Source organism: Ambystoma mexicanum, chromosome 6q (assembly GCF_040938575.1).
Source record: "Ambystoma mexicanum isolate Mex_15411 chromosome 6q, UKY_AmexF1_1, whole genome shotgun sequence".
NCBI classification, from domain to species: domain Eukaryota; kingdom Metazoa; phylum Chordata; class Amphibia; order Caudata; family Ambystomatidae; genus Ambystoma; species Ambystoma mexicanum.
Window position 1 is genome coordinate 430,518,072 of NC_090937.1, and position 17,860 is coordinate 430,535,931.

The 17,860-nt window shown below is 42.3% G+C and overlaps 1 protein-coding gene across 5 annotated transcripts in view; it reads left to right on the forward strand.

Moving 5' to 3' along the window:
• LINGO2 (leucine rich repeat and Ig domain containing 2) overlaps positions 1-17,860 on the forward strand; it is a 5,916,036-nt gene that overhangs the window by 2,804,623 nt on the left and 3,093,553 nt on the right. The window contains exon 7 of one of the 5 annotated variants that reach the window (XM_069630911.1): positions 6,018-6,054. The exons of the other annotated variants lie outside the window; for them this stretch is intronic. The gene's annotated coding sequence lies outside the window, so the exon portion shown is untranslated. The remainder of the gene's footprint in view (positions 1-6,017; positions 6,055-17,860) is intronic. 5 annotated transcript variants of the gene reach the window in all.

The window sequence follows — 17,860 nt, forward strand, 5'->3', positions numbered from 1 at the left end:
AGCAACCACTTGGGAGTCATCTCTCTGTCTCTCTCTCTCTCTCTCTCTCTCTCTCTCTCTCTCTCTCTCTCTCTCTCTTTCTCTCACACACACACACACACACTTTCTTTCTCTCTTGTATCACTTTTCCTCCCTCTCTCTCTCTTGATCTATCTCTGAGCAGAAGAATCTTACCCAGGTAGTTCATGCTATGAATGGAAGTCTCTGGAGCGGATCTTCATTTTGGAGCTCCTCTCGCTGGGACCCCTCATGCCCAAACTTCTACTTCCAGCTCCAAGTAGGCAATATGCATAGGCATGAGCCTGTCTGGGGAGAGTTATCTTTCCTTTCCCTTTGAAGGACCCCACCTTTCCAGAGCTTCTCACTGGTGCTTGCACGTGGGTGGCACAGGGTTAGGGATAGTTGTAGCTGGACATATGATTGTAGTCGGGACAAATGATCCTGCCTCTGGCAAAGGATGCACTTGGACAATTGAAGGCTGCAGCTGAGCAAGAGGCTGAGTGTAGGCAAATGAAGTAGGAAGTGGCTGGACATATCATGGGCCTCATTACGATCCAGGCGGTAACCATGGCGCCATTAGTGCCATGGTTGCCGCCGGAACCTTACCGATTACGCCATGGTGAATGGAGCAATTACTGCCCCATTCCAAGGTTGGCAGGGGGGTAATTCCCCATTCACCATGGCCCTTCCCCATTCCCATTTCTGCCACCGTAGGGCTCAATGGGAATGGGGAAGGCGGTAATAACGGTACTGCAAATTGCGCTACCGTTATTACCTCCAAAGTCCCTTTGCGGGTCCTGTCCTTAACGCCTGGTAAAACCATATTGCACTGTAAAGCACATTTTACTGCAATTGTATTATGTGCAAACGTTGCCATGGCAAAATTCAATGTTCATGGTGCTCGATCCTCTATGATCCCTTACACACCTGCAAACCTCTGCACTCCATGTTTACACCTGACTACACTTACCATATTTGGAGCCACACTTACATGATGTAAAAGACCATCATCTATATATTAACATGTTCTAATATATAATACATAAGACATAATGGGCTTTATTCACAGAACATTGTCGGCTTTGTAAAAATCTGGTAGAAGCAGAAATGCTAAAACAATGGCTGATTGGCTGTAGCGCAACACTACGGCCGAGGAAAATGTGGTTGGGAAAGTGCATAAGGAGATTAGAGGATTCGAACAGTGAAGTCAAGTGCGCTAGTATCTGGTATGGATACTTTATGTCAATGACCATTGCTACCGTGAATATTTTAATAGTGATAGACAAAGAGAGGGGTTTTTTTTTTCTTTTTTTGTTAGTCCACCATAATGAAGTAGGATAGGGAGTAACTTGTAAGTTAGGTGGAAAATGTAATCTTGGGAGCTAGAAAGGGAGGCCCTGATAAGTATATAGAATATGATATTATATTGTATGGTGTTGAATGAATTCATGTCTTTAATGCTTGTTTTAGAATGTTGTGCCTGAAATAATGTATTGGCATTTGTAATGAATTAAGAGTTATGAAGTATATGATTAAAAATGTGTTCAAGTTTTTAATAAACTATATAGACAAAAAAGAAATAGGCTGAGGCACTTGCATGGATATGCCACATCAGCAGTGTATGGCCAGTTACTTCCATATTATTCCAATTGTAGCTGCAAGTCGGGTATTGTCATTATATGACAAGAGGTTCACCTACATTGCCAGTTGCTATGATAATACAATATCCAAAAAATCCAATAGATGCAAGTCACATTCAGTGCATAGGAGCATTAATGCTTTAAGGATAATGATTTGGTATTTATATAGAGCTATAGCCAAAGCGCTGTACGTAGCTCATATTTACATACATATCATCCCAACCAAAGTTGGTGTACATTTATGAACCTCGGAAGAATGAAATGCTGAGTAGGCCCTGTCAGGAATTGAACATGCCAACTGCAGATCGCACACAGCTCTCAACAGTGAGTACTCACCATGCTGAGCTATTTTACTACTTTGCTATTAAAAATTCAAAGCCACCATAAGAAAGCATGTCAAAACTGGCTGTGCAATGCAGACCAGATACATAATAACACATCATGTTTGCTGTAGCGGTGCTGATGCACAGTAAAAAATGCCATGCCACAGTAAGGCATACCTTGACTGGCAGCACCAAAATGCCAATCTAACCAAGGAATAACACTTTTTATGATTACTTTGTCAAAGCTGCCCAGAAAAAAATACACTGACACAGTAAGGACTGGCTGCACCCAAATGTTAGTCTAGCCAGGTAATTGCATTTATAGGATTACTTTATCAGAGATGCCCAGTACAAAATCTGAAGCCACCGTAAGAAATGGCTACTCTAGCTGCAACAAAATGGTAGTCTACATACGTAATAGCACTTAGGATGCTCACTTCATTAGCAATACACAGACAATATTGCCAAGACACAGTAAGAAATGGCTAGACTGACTGCACCTAAATGTCATTCTAGACAGGTAATAACACTTATCATGCTTAATGTATTAGTGATGCCCTGTAAAAATGTCGGGCCACAGTAAGAAATGACTTGACTGCCTGCACCCAAATGTCACTCTAGACAGGTAATAACACTTATCATGCTTATTTTATCAAAGATCGAGAAGAAGACCTTGGCCGTGAAGCCAAAGGTGCACGCTGCACTCCCTAATACCACAATGTGGTTATAGTCCTTTGTGAATTTTTTCATCTAATTAATCTCAACAGATGTTTTTCTTATAAATCAGGTAATTCTTCAAATTTTGGCTTGTTTAATTCCACATTAATGTGATACAGTTATGAATCACTGTTCTGGCAGATGCATCGAATGAGCTGCAGTTGGCCTATGCATTTTGGATATGTGTCCTTCCTTAAGGCCAGCTAATGCTGGTTAATACTAATTCTTAACCAATTGCTGGTTAGAGTAATACCCCACCAATCATAAAGGTTCAAACCATATTCAATGAGTACACACATTCAACAATGTAGTATAGTTATCAGAGTTGTCATTTGCATGTAAAACAAGTAACCATTACCGAAATACCAGATGCGATGAATTTCACAATCAAGAAATGGTGCGTGATTGCCACAAGTGCATAGTCCCATATTATCAAAGGTTGTTCTGATCTGTTTGCTTGGTATAGAGGGTGGTATTTATTTTGTTGTCCTTAATTACTGTTTGTACGTCGAGGTAATGGATACGTGGATAACCAATCTCCGATGTGAACTGTATGCAACTGTCAATTCCATTGAGGTACACTAAGAATTCTTGCAGTTCATTTCTGTTTCCTGTCCATACCCTAAAAATCTCATCTATGTAACAAACCCAGGTTTTTAAAAGTGGCTTCCATCTCTGATTGTTAAGAACATGAGTTGTTTCAAACTGATACATAAAGCAGTTTGCGTATGCTGGTGCCATGATGGCCCCCATAGCTGTCCCAGATACCTGTGAATAGCATTTATGGTCATACTTGAAGCAGGAGTGTTTGGCAATGAATACCAGGAGAATCATTAGAAAGTCTTTATTCGCTCCAATTGTCCCATACAAACAGTAATTAAGGACAACAAAATAAATACCACCCTCTATACCAAGCAAACAGATCGGAACAACCTTTTGCATCGCATGAGTTTTCATCCCCCAACACCCTACGCAATCTCCCATGTGGACAAATGCTGAGAATAAAAAAGATCGTCAGCAATTCAGAAGACTGCCAAACACAGTTACAGAAGTTACAAGAAAAGCTACAATTGAGAGGCTATCCGGAGACCGATTTATCCATGGCCCGTGCCAAAACTGACACACAAGAACGTGAACAACTTCTAACAAAAAAAACTGAATCTGTGAGCCCAAATACCCACATTTTCCATCCAAAGCAAACAGATCAAGAATATCATCCAAAACAGATGGAACATACTCACTTGTAACGAAAGAACGAAAGATTTGTTTCCACAACCGTGGGTGTTTGCATACCAAAAAAGCAAGAATTTGCACAAACATGCTAGTCGACACTGGAGGCAAAGCACCTATGACTAAACCAGACAAACATCCCGGAACATACCCATGCATGAGTTGTGGTAACTGGAACAATGTCATCAAAGGCAACATAGTAACACATCCTCGCACAGGGGAAAAAATCAAGCTCAAGCAACACACTACATGTCTATCTGAAAATGCAATTCATGTGATTAAATGTCCATGTGGGAAGTATTATGTGGGTGAGATGTCATGCAAGGTTCGAATAAGGATGAACAAACACAAATCTAATATTAGAAATAACAACCAGACTTCGGCAGTCGCAAGACACTTTAAGGCCAATGGACACTTTATGACCCAGCTACAGTTTGTGATATTAGAAGTGATACCAACAAAAGGACAGAATCGAGGCATGAAGAAATGGCGGGCACAGAAGGAAGCCTTTTGGATTGAGAGATTAGACTCGTTGACACCCAATGGAATGAACAAAGAATTGAACCTCAGTTGTTTTCTGTAATGATTATTGTGCTTCACTAAAGCTTGATATGCACAGACTATGCATAAGTATTCCATTGGTAGCACACACTAGAGTGCACTGTAATACACAATGTAGCATTTACACATACCGCATAGAACTAGAGTGGCAGTTACATACAGGAAGATAAACATGAACTCACAGGAACATATACAAAACGAACTTCATATTCCCATTTCCACACTCAGACTCCAACCTCCTGAGTATCCTTAACGCAGGATCTTATTTTTCTAATACTTATTTTTCTATCCTTTACTATTCTTTCATGCAACATCTGCATGCAAGTATACGATAATTTTTCCTACAGAACACCTGTGGTTTTTAGTCATCAACTCGTGCGGTACCATGATTGATGCAGGCATGTACACGCTACAGTAACTTCATGTCACTATCAACATGTCAGTTTACCTCTGGTTGAGAAGCTATTGGATGCAGCCACGCATTGATTAACCTCTGCGTGTGGCAGCATGAGAACAAGTATGGAGTCATCTCATATGAGACCACACTCCATCATATATACAAGATCTTGGCACACAACACCTTATGTGTAGATTATAACAGAACATGTGACACCAACACTCAAATTTTTTCTAACTTCAGTCAACCTGAGCATCTTTGACACAGCACCCATAGCACAATGAGTCATTAACACATTAGCATAGTGCATATATCATTACACAACCTATGGACAGATCTCGCACTACTGTGGGGGACTCACACTCTACCTTCCTTTAGAGCCATCCATATAACTCCACGAGATACCAGAGTTGTGAACATTTCTTGCTGTCTATTCTCGCGGTCCATTTCACAATACTAATGTTATTTTCATTTTCTATTTTTCTCATGTTTATTTTCTTCACAACAGTGAGGAAATCTACTTATATAAGTGTTCATTTCTTTTTGTAGAACCAACAGTATCTAGCACAGAACAAGATTTCTAACACACTAGTTCCAGTTAATATGCTTTAAAGTCTTATCCATTTTAAGATGACCGCCGTCTTTCCTATGCATTCCAGCATTCCGATGGCAACCTTTCCCTAACATCTACAACACATAGACAAAGCGTGCGCACCCGCGGCGTCTTCAAAGACATTTTCCATTTGTTCCAAGATAGGCACAGTATGCTGGACACAGCATATCAGTTGCACACATTGACCAAAGCACTTTTCTGATCACTATTTTCACTATCCTTCACAGCGCCCTGATTGCACTTGTCACAATCTGAAACCAGACTTTTTAAGCCCACTTTCGAATTTTAAGGTAAGACTCGCCTCAATCAAATTAAGCACTATAATGATGTTACTTTAGCTGTGATGATCAGGTTTACCGCGCCACTTCACATAAGATTTGTTATTTATGTGTTTTAGATTACATATTGGATACAGATACAGGTTAGTGTATGCTTGTATTCAAACAAATGTCAGTGTCCACAGAGTGCATTGTCAGCCATAACTCTATAACCATTACACGCTTTGCTAATTTAGATTATTTTCCTCTTTTTTCTAGTGTTTTCTTCTCATCACATGTGGAAACACTCTGACATGTATGTATATGCTGAATATATTTAACACCAATATTGAATGCTTATCTTTTGAATATAATAAATGACCTGTATGTATATTGCACTTACCACATATGCTGGGCTATGACAATTTGGGACTATGCACTTGTGGCAATCATGCACCATTTCTTGATTGTGAAATTCATCACATCTGGTATTTTAGTAATGGTTACTTGTTTTACATGCAAATGATGACTCTGATAACTGTACTACATTGTGGAATGAATATCACGTGGAATAATGTGTGTACTCATTGATAATGGTTTAAACCTTTATGATTGGTGGGGTCTAACCAGCAATTGGTTAAGAATTAGTATTAACCAGCATGAGCTGGTCCTGAGGAAGGACACATATCCGAAATGCATAGGCCAAATGCAGCTCATTCTCGGCATCTGCCAGAAGAGTGATTCATAACTGTATCACATTAATGTGGAAATAAACAAGCCAAAATTTGAAAAATGACCCGGTTTACAAGAAAATGCTTTTGAGATTAATTATTCAAAAAAATTCACAAAGGAATCATACCACATCATGGTATTAGGGAGTGCAGCCCGCATGCTGGCTTCACGGCCAAGGTCTTCTTCTCACTCTTACTCTAGTGCCATTTCACGGAGGCCCCTTTCCAGCGGGTTTGCACCCCACTCAATCCTACTCAATTGTGACAAAGTTGATTGTAAAAGGAAAAATAGCAGGTTGTGCACATACACCTCGACCATATAGTACATTATCATAGATGCCCTGTAAAAATGTCATGCCACATTGTTAATGTTAAAATGTTAAAACCACATATCTCAACCCACTCACAACAAAGGCTGCATCCTCGACTGGATAGCAGACCTCATCTGCAACACCACCATCCTCTCCAACACACCTTGTGCCTGGACTGACCATCACCTCATCACTTTCACCATCAACAAAGACAAACAAACACCTGAAACCCTTCCCAACGCTCCACCCACACTCACAAGAAACAGCACAAATATCACAGTTGACAAAACTCATCCCTCTACTCCATCCCATCATCGACTTCACACCCACCATTACCAACTCAACTGAATTAGTTAACCTCTACAACACTACCATTCTCAAGGCCATAAATACAGTAGCACCTCTCAAACTACGGAAAGCCAAAACACGCTCACACCTCAACTCATGGTTCACTCCTGAATTAAAAACTCTCCGCAAAAATAAATGACAAGCTGAATCAGCATGGAAGCAATCCCCTTCCACCAACAATAAAACAGCCTATTCACTTGCCTCCAATACCTATAAGTCAGCCATCACTCAAACAAAAAAAACATGTGCAATGAGAGAATCTGCAATGACAAATCTAACACCAAAGAGTTCTTCAACATCCTGAGAGACCTAGAGTCCCCATCCCCCATCCCAGACACATGTACCAAAGACATCTCTTGGTGTACCAACATACAAGAAGCACTCCTTGGCAAAATTGCTATGTTGCATGCCAAAATTGAGTCAAAGATAGACAAAGAAAGATAGTCTCACTTTCACAGACAAAGACATCCCTCCCACCCACACCTCACGATTGGATGAGAATAACCTATTTGAATTTCCACCATCACTACCAAAGAGGTTGAAGACATAATCAACTCTCTAAAACATCCAAATGCCAAGGCGACATTTGCCCCGCTCCAGTTATCAAAAACACTGCCAAACATCTTGCCCCCTTCATCACATCAGTAATAACTTCATCCTTCACATCCAGCATAGCATTGTACCCAACAACCTAAAGGATTCCTGGGTTTTACCACTACTCAAGAAACCCACTCTAGACCCCAGTGTCCCCATGAACTACAGACCTATTACCACTGTGCCCTTCCTCCTAAAAATCCTCGACAGAGCTGCCTACCTGCAGATCCAGAACAACCTAGAGAAAATTAACTTGCTAGGGTTAAGACAATCAAGCTTCCACCCCAAACACGGCACAGAGACAGCCTTGGTTGACCTCAAGACACAAATGGACAACCTCAAAGACAACGGCAAACTAGACCTTCTTCTCCTTCTTGACTTGTCGGCCGCCTTTGAAATGGTAAATCATGACATTATCTGCAAACACCTAGCCTCAGCAGCCAAATTCTCTGACAAGGCCAATGCCTGGATTCAGTCCTTCTTGAATAACAGATCTATGAGGGTCTTTTCTCCCACAGCCTCTGCCAAACTAGTCCCCGTCACTTGCGGCGTCCCCCAGGGTTCCTGTGTTTTCCCCACACTAAACAATGTGTTTACAAAATCCCTCTTTGGCATACTAGATCACTTGGGTGTCATCTACACGAACTATGACGATGAAACTCAAATACTCATCCCACTAACACGCAATTATTTCACTGACAATGCAGTACTCAACAACATTTATTCCATTATCCAAGAATGGATGGCCAACCACAGACTCTGCCTCAACGACGACAAGACTGAGCTTCTTCTCCTAGGCTCCCAATCCAGACTTAATAAACTCGACAAACTTTTTCAGACATTCACCATTGACGGTAACAACATTTCGATCTCCAACAGCGTCAAAACTCTTGGTATTTACCTTGACTCCTCCCTCACATTGACAAGACAAATCAACGCTATCTCATCCGCCACCGCTTACACATGTAAGCTTATCAATCCCAGTAGACCTTACCTCTCGACCTCCAACTGCACCACCCTAGCCAGAGCCCTATTACTATCCAAAGTCGACTACAGTAACGCTCTCTACCTGGGCACCAGCCAAAAGAACAATAACAAGCTTCAAGTTATCCAAAATAACGCACTAAGAGCAGCCATGAACATACCCAAACACGAGCACATCTCTTATACCAGACACAACTGCCATTGGCTATCTATACCTCAGAGAATCGAATATAAAACACTCTCTCTCACACACAAATGCTTATCCAACCAAGCACCTAGATACCTCTCTGACAACATCATGCGCCATACACCATCTAGCCCAACCAGATCAGCCCAAACTCACTGCTTAAATATACCCAGAATTAAGCTCCAAAAAGCAGGAGGCAATAGCTTCCCAGTGCTTGCCGCCAAACTTTGTAACTCACTACCTACCGATCTGAGATCCGAACCATCCTTTCACCGCTTCAGACACAGCGCCAAAACTTGGCAACTGGCAAAAGAAGTATAAAACGCCGATTTAGTACAACTCATGTGTATATACTGTATAATCTGCACTTTCTCAAACCTTGTAAATACGTCATAATCTGTATATTTCCCATAACTGCTTTATAATGTGTATATTATCAGCAACTGTATTATAATATCTTTGCTTCATGTAATGCTCGCATACTCTTACCATGCTTGTAACACTTCCCTGTAACACATTCACTATTGTGTAACCATATCAAGCGCCTGGATGCCTCAGGGCCAGGTGGCGCAATATAAATAATAAACTTAACTAAACTAAAGGTATTTGTACCATGCACCATCACCACCGGAGTGTTCCCCAGGTTCTCTTGCAGATCTGAACAGGGAAAACCATAGGAAGGTTAGTAGGATTGAGCGGGAGAAAGGCAATGGAGTGGTGATGTGCTGTTGGAAGCCTCAGTTCAGTTTGCATCGTTCGCTGAGCTTAGGTGTGCTTTTCGGTTGGGAGCCATTGTGTGATGTTGTGTGAGGCTATGTCTAGTATATTTTGTTGTTGCAGTGTGTGAAGTTTGTTGTGCATTAGATGTATGGTTGTGTTTAGTTCGATTTTGAGATGTATATGCAGAGTGGTGAGATTGTTTAGTGGGTTGGTTAGTGGCATTGCTGTTAAGAAGTGGTGCATGCTAATCTTCACAATCCTGTCTAGATGTGGCACAATGCCAATCTTTACAGTTCTATCTACATGTGATGCAAAATGACTTCACAAATCTGTCTAGATGCGACCCAAGCTAATCTTCACAATTCTTTCTAGATGTGACTGAGGCTAGTCTTCACAATTCTGTCTAGATATGACGCAAGCTAGTATTAGAGCTCTGTCTAGATATGACGCAATGCTAATCTTCACAATTCTGTCAAGATGTGATGCAAGCTGACATTTACAATTCTGTCTAGATATGACGCAATGCTAATCTTCGCAATTATGTCTAGATGTGACGCAAGCTGACATTCACAATTGTGTCTAGGTGTGGTGCAAGCTGACATTCACAGGACTAGGTGTAATGAAGATTAGGGGTAAGTAGTCTAGGTATTGAACACAAGCACAACATGCACTTGTTCATGTATACTGCAGCCTTCCACCAGTCACTCACACTCCCAGCCACCCATACATGATGCACTCACACACATTACATAATATACATACACATACACACACACCCTTTCATGCACACACATTTCCCGCAAAAAACACTTTCTTACCTTTTCCAAATCCATTGCTGCTCCAACGAGCAGGCAGGCCTATCTCCCATGCTCCACGCATGCAAGGAACCCGCTCTGGGTCTTGTCATGTGCAGAGCAGGGGAGACAGAGCCTTCCAGGTCTTGTGAGGACAAGGGGAAAAGGTTCTTTTTGAAGTCAGTCTAACATAAAAAAGAAATTAAAAATGTATCAGAAATCATTTCTTTTTGAAGCCAGACTGACTTAAAAAAGAAATGACTGTAAAGAGGGCTCCCGTCTGAGAGCCCTCTTTTCTTCCGTTCTCTTGCTTCTGCAGATCCCAGGGGTCGCAGAGGCAGAGCCAGGGCTTTCACAGGAGTTGCCAGGTGTCGCAATTGCAACCACTTTCAACCCCCAATTGATAGCCCTGCATAGCACATGTAGCTTTTTTAAAGAAATTCCATGTTGGAACAGATTATATAAGGACATCATTTGGCCTACTATTTGACCAATTTGCCTGTACATCGCTCATGATGACAGTACCAAGTCATGTGAGGCTGCAACCCTGTTGCACGCGGCTATAGCTGTCAGTGTGATTGTTGTAACACGCCATATGCATGGACATAATTTAGGGGTCACCATAGGTCACACCTGCGACCCCTGAGGTCTCCCTTGCTACCCCTGTGGTCTCCTTTGCTACCCCTAAACAAGTAAATTGAGGCTCCTGGGCTGTGGCCACCAGCATGTGGCTCTTTGTTTCTGGAGTGACTGGTTTTCTGATAACTATAGCTGGTACGATAGCTCAGTGAGTTGAGCGATTGCTGCTGCAATGTGTGTGTGATCTGCAGGTTTCGACTCCCGGCAAGGTCAACTCAGTCTTTCATCCTGCTGAGGTTGATAAATGAGTACCAACACAGGTTGGGTGATATTGTGTGCATATTTGTTCTTTATGAAGTGCTTAAGCGTAAGCACTATATAATATCACATCATTATCGTTTGGCCTTGGACGTCTGCTTGCATTCACAGTAATTTGGTAATATGGGCCTTACGCGCTGATATCAATGATACACATGGTGATCCATTATTTTATGAAATGTATATCACTTTACAGTAATATCATAACCATATTGTTCATAGTGTACTTAGAAACAATGCTATGTGATGCCACTTCCTATTTTGTCAAGGGGTGAAAGTCGGTGTTCCATCACTTCCTGTGATGTCAATTCGGGGTGGGGTCAAAGGACATCACTTCCTGTGATGTCATCAGAGGTCAAGGCTTGTGTGATGTCACTTCTGCTACCACTGGCATTTTGGTGAAATGACGTCCCTGGCCATTTGATGCTTCACATGACATAAAGTGTGGCCATATCTGCTGAGCTAGTCAGTGTTGGTCTGTCAAGTAAGCCAAAAGAGAATGGCCACCTGGAACATGGAAGCAGCACTGTCTTCCATTTACACTATTTCTTTATCACCGGCTGAAAACTGCTTCCGGGGCTCGACCTTTCTAGAACTAACACACGTCATTGCATTGGTCGTCTGCTATGACCACACATGTTCCCGCCTGTGCTGATGATATCCACCATTCATATAGGCTCTCAACTTTTCAGAGTTATGCCATATGCCAACTTCCTCCCAGCAGTGGGGCTGTTGTCATTGAGCCCTGTTTTCTTTGTAAGCTTAAGTGTTTGTGTATGCTGGGAATGGCATTTCACGCTGGGCCTGTAGCCATTCTTTCGGCCCATTGTTGATCCTGCTTTCCTGTAGAAAATTGCTGTTATCGTTGTGTTTCTGCTTTTCTTTTTAGTTTTTTTTTTTTTACATCAGCACATCCAATTGGGCTCTGAAATGAGAGGTCCAGGACCTGCCTGAGCCCCTTCTGTGGGATTTTAATCATCCCTTTCGGCAAACACAAGGACTGATTGCTTAAGGAGCCTTATGAAGTGGCAATCTCAGCCTCACTCGTCGGCTTGAAAGGCACCCACTGGACGCGGCATTCAGAGGCAATTACTGCGATGGACACGTGACTATCAGAGATGTTGGGACTCGCGCCTTGAAATCAGTTCATTATGCAAATTGCTCTGCTCGCTATTATGCATCGTGCACTTATATCTCTATGTATTTGTGTGTCCAAAATTGCTTTTGTGGACATGTCCTCCAGTTGGACATGTTGCATCCCATTTCATTCATTGGATTCACTCTGGTGAGCTTCATAAGAGCCACCTGCATTATTTCCATTGGAGTATAGATTGGAGATGGGAGGAATATTGGATGCAAGGAGGAACACGCAACCTGTGGGTGTTGGCTGGTATCTTTACCAACCCATTGAAGACCCACAGCCATGCTCATCACGGAAGCCATTCCTGACCATAACTCACCCCTCCTCACACAAAACACATATCTCTGGGATATCTTGAGCTCTATTGTGCTGTGACAACAAACTATAGATATGTATGGGCTGACGTTGTTATTTGTAGGCCGTCTTGTAAATAGTACTGGCTTCAGTGCAGCAGAAAACCAGCTGGCGGTGTAAAGAAAAACGTCTTAAGCAAGTGTACTTTCAGCCCCTTGATTTTTCAGATATATGTGTCTCTTCATACCTGTTGAAATACACACATTACAAAGTCAGCAATTGTGGCTCCTTTATAGGCCCTAGTCAAGCATTTGCTAGGCACTGTCATCATATACCCACGTGATCACATGATCTCCCAGCCGTGCCCATCATATGGTCAGGTAGCACTATCATGGCAAAGACTGCAAAATGCTGATCCTATGCAGCACAAAAACGACAATTCTCTGCTTTTCAGAGGCTTGTTCTAACTCTCACTGCATCAGAGTGTGTCCTCCATGCAAAGAGGGCTAAAATGCAGGTATATGCAGAAATTCGGAGCCAAAGTAATAGCATCTGCACTTTAAAAAACATGGTAGTGGGTGCATCATACAGGTGTCTATGGATATTAAGTCCTACAGTATTATAACATTTCAAAAGTCCAAGTCCATTAAGACATGTAGAACCGAGATGAAACAACCAATCACAAGTAGAACTGAGCAGCTCTTGAGCACTAGCCGCCGTTTCTATAGTGTCTATGCTACAGCATATATACCTAATATTCCTGTTCCAATGAGAGGTCAGCTGCGGGCTCATGTTATACGTATAAAAAAAATGTGCCAATGTTCCCTAACCAAATAGCAACCCCCTGAACCCGTTCATCAAGAAATGTCCCTCCAGAAGCAGTTCACCAGCAGAAGCCGTGTGTGTGCACCGTCCACAAACCTCCCAACCTTTTGAGCCGCCAGGAAGGGTGGCATCAAGTGATTCGGTTCTTGGCAGGTGAAAGTCCATTGCAGTCTATGGATGGTACAGGTCTTGCCGTGTTTGTGAAACGACGGCACAGCGGGACATACTGCCAGAGGTGTGTCCGTTGAGAGGTATGCCTTCATCTTGGTGGTGGGGAGGGGGGCGGGGATGGTAACTATTTTAGCTCTAATTATTTCCTAAGCTGTGCATGTGAATAACAATGCGTCAGTCCATGCATTCAGTTGCTTCTGAAGCTAGTCCTGGTTCTACAATGATGAACACATTTTTAAAAATCAGAAAATACTTTTTTGTATGTATACAGTTATACGTGTGTTTGAGTGATGTTTGAAACGCATGTAGTGATGGAACAATGCTGACCTTTTTTCTTTTTGTCTTTATTGCGGCACTGATTGATGTCTTAAGGTCTAGTGAAGACTTTCTTAGATCTCCTATTTCAGTGTGATGGGGTGATATAATTGTCTGGATGTGTATGAGTGTTTATGTAGAAGTGGAGATATGGCAAAGGAGTAGTGGCACTGCGAGGATGGACTGGGTGACGGTTCAAAACAATTCAACACACAGTATTGCAACATGACACCATCGACTTTGTGGCCAGATGTTTTTCTTCCTATTGAATATTGTTTTATGCCCTTGCCAGAATCTCTAACTTTGACAGAATGATATCTGGTGAGGGTGAGATATCCTGATCTTTTTTTTTTATTTAATTCTAAAATAATGTGGGCAATTCTGTTTCTGAATATGACATCTGCTAATGAGATCCCCCTTACATAACATTCCATGCCACAAGGCATCATGTACACATGTGCCTTGCAGGAACTGTCTGTTGATATCCCCAGCAGCTGCATTGAAGTGGCAGCATGCAGGGTCAAAGATCTCATGTGGATTCCTGAAGAAAACTATTGCAACACGCATTTCCAATAGTCAGAGGTGGCTTTTAACTGTCTTCACATTTGGATCAAAATATCATAATTGTGCAATCTAGCCATCCTGGTGTCAGCTTTTAATACCTAAATATTTCTGCACAGCCATATCAGATTTTGACATGGTAGTTACCGAACTTAAACAATTATACAGGCACACATATTTGGTGTCATTCATTGTTAGCCTGGTGAGCAGCGGCTCATGCATGACTGGGTCTGGTGTGCTTTAACTGTATGGCCTAGGTAAAGCCAGAATAATCATGTTGGGTCCAACCCAGGAAACCTCTCTTTGTTCCAACTGACGAGGGGCAACAACTTCCTCCAGGGAACAGGAACACTCCCTACGTCGTCCGCTAGAAACCGATGCTTCAAAAATAGTCCTGACATGACATTGGTCATCTCATAACACACTGCTGATTACCAGACACCTTTTAATAGAGAAAATCAAAAAAACCTTTCACACATTGGCCACGCCACTTAAGTAAAACAGAACTGCTGTAGTAATTGCTATGTGCAAATGTTTTGCTTTTTATTTTAACATAATGTAGGAGGGATTTAACCTGTGTCTACCATGCACTTTCTGATGAAAGACCTGCATGACAACAACTGAAAGCTTCTATTGCCCTGATTGAAAAAGGCACAAGTATGTGCCGAAACACGTGTCTCAACGAAGGGCCATTATGTTAAAATAAAAAGCAAAACATCTGCACATAGCAATTACTACAGCAGTTCTGTTTCACGTAAGTGGCGCAGCCAATGTGTGAAAGGTTTTTTGATTTTCTTGATTACAACGGAGCAAGGGGCAGTCTCTGTACTTTCACAGCAATGCAACATCTCTCATAGGGCGCAGAGCAACTCGATATCTCAAGACCCCACTTTCACAAAACAGCACCTTTTAATAGAGGCAAACAGGTTAAGGGGACAGGGTTAGAGTAGTCCACTAGCGAGGTTCATACCACAGAACGGTCTCATCACGTGGTTTTGTAATGGCTCCCAATCTTCTCCCCCCCCACTTCCAGACAAAGCACTCTAGAAATTACATCAGCAGGCAAAGGCCCTTTACTACTACATTGTGTAACTACAAGTATGTTGCCCTATCTATGACCTCTGCAACAACAGCAATAATGCATTTTTTTGCTCTTTATGTGTTGCTATGTGTGAGTATCTAATATGTGTCACACATTACTAAAACAACATGTACGCTTCTGCAGCAACACCTTCAATCTGCACCCACAATGGTTCATTCTAATAGGTTTTTCCCAACCAGAATTATTTAACCTGGCTGGGATACTGTACGTGCATCCCAACAACCCTTAACAACAGGCTTGCTGTGGATGAATACACTGTAGCATTTTGCCTATATTAAGGGTGTAAATACCCCCATGGTTGGTTCATCTTTGGATTTCAAAACCAGGAAGGACTTCAACAATGGTTCATCTGGAACTCTTTTGGGGATACAGTTACTGCAAATTCTTCTGCCATAGAGTTGAAGACTGGGATTACTAAGGAAGAGTATAGCTCTTCTCCCTGACCATTCCCAGGGCCAAAGTAGGAGGACCAGCCGGCAAGCCATGGCACACTGCAACTGATGCACTGATACACAGAACTCTGCTACTGGAGGCGACAGAACCATGCAAGGGCTCTGTACAAAGCTTCCTGTTTTGTAACGGCAGAAGAAAGAACTCACCTTGCCCCTGAGACCCTGGGCTGGGGCTCTCTGCAACTGCAAAGCCCAAGAAACTACCCAAAATCTGTTGTATGCCTTGAGATGCTGTTTTGAAATGGGCTTGATCGAGCTTGACTCACTTTGAGCCACTATGGGAACCTGGGTGCTGTATTTCACACACCAAGTACTTCAAACCGTGTACATGCACTTCGAGCCATCCAGATGCCGACTTAGACCATTGAAGCAAACCATTTTGACTTGACCAGCTTGACTCTATGGGTGCAAGTGACACACTGTGTATTTGCTGCCCACTCAATCTCACAGCCCATCTCACCATCGGGAAAGCACAACTGGGCCATGCCCACAATTCTATCTTGATGCTGTTAAGCCCGAAAGACAAGATGTTTATGGCATTGGAAGAGGCCCTGACCCATTGGTCCACTTTAAGGGCCCTTGGTGATGATTTAGTTCCCCTTTTAAAATAAATATCCATAAATATCGACATTTTGCTGCTGAGATATTTGCCTAATCCCCCTGTCATCATCTCCAGAGTGTCCCTTTATTGTAAAGTCTGCCTTCTCTGTGTTACCCCTTACTGGGTTGGGCGGGTAGTGTTTTTATTGGTTATATATGCATTTGTGTGATCCTTTTGTGGACTTTACCACAGTAATATTGTTGTTTGGATTGCACCAGCTCACACACCTCCTAAAAAGTACAGCCTGCCATCAGCCCAGATTACCAAAAGAGGAGAAAGAAGTGTACCGGTTGGACTGTCACTGTCTCACCTTTAATATTGGGATCCCTCCTGGTTTACTTTTAGGCATTACTTTTCTTCCAAAGGCAGTGTGTGGATGTAGCCAGCTTCTATCCAAATGAGCAACCCGTGATAACAGTTATACAGTCCCGAGGAAGTGCCCCTAAATGCATGGAACATGTGTAGACCTCTTGCTGTGTACTGCCCACCGCTATTCTGAGTTCTTCTTGATCTGTCTTTGGTGGGGTATATTGCAACAAATATGTCTAAAACACAGACGATTACAAAAATGAAAATAGTGGGTGCGCATGGGACCTAGAATGAGGATCCGCAGGGCCCTCCCCCCTAATTGAGGTCCACTTCACAATAAGATACACTGGCTACAGATTTAGAGAATATCTGGTGTGGAAGTTTACTATGATTGCAACATTTTTCTTTCATAGATATTTTTGTTCAGCTCCTTTGTCCTGGACGTGCTTCGGCTCAGACCTCTTTTCATAGATCAGCATTTGCAGATGTAAAGGGCCTTCTGGGTGCTAGCACCCATCCAAGGCACAGACGGCTAGGTTACTGTATGATCTACTAAACTATTTAGCAAATGTGTTGCTACTCTGCGGCCATCAGTTTAACCTTTGTAAACTTGTGCAATTTGAGCAAACGAGTCTGTGCCCTCGGTGCAGGGTCAGGAATACAATAGCTCGTATAGGGCTCGTTTTAAGGAAGAATTGTTTCAGCGCTGTGTCGAGTTCGCTTATAGCAGACTCTCGTGGAGACTTTCACATTCCTTGTAGCTCTGACATACTTCGGTGATGAAC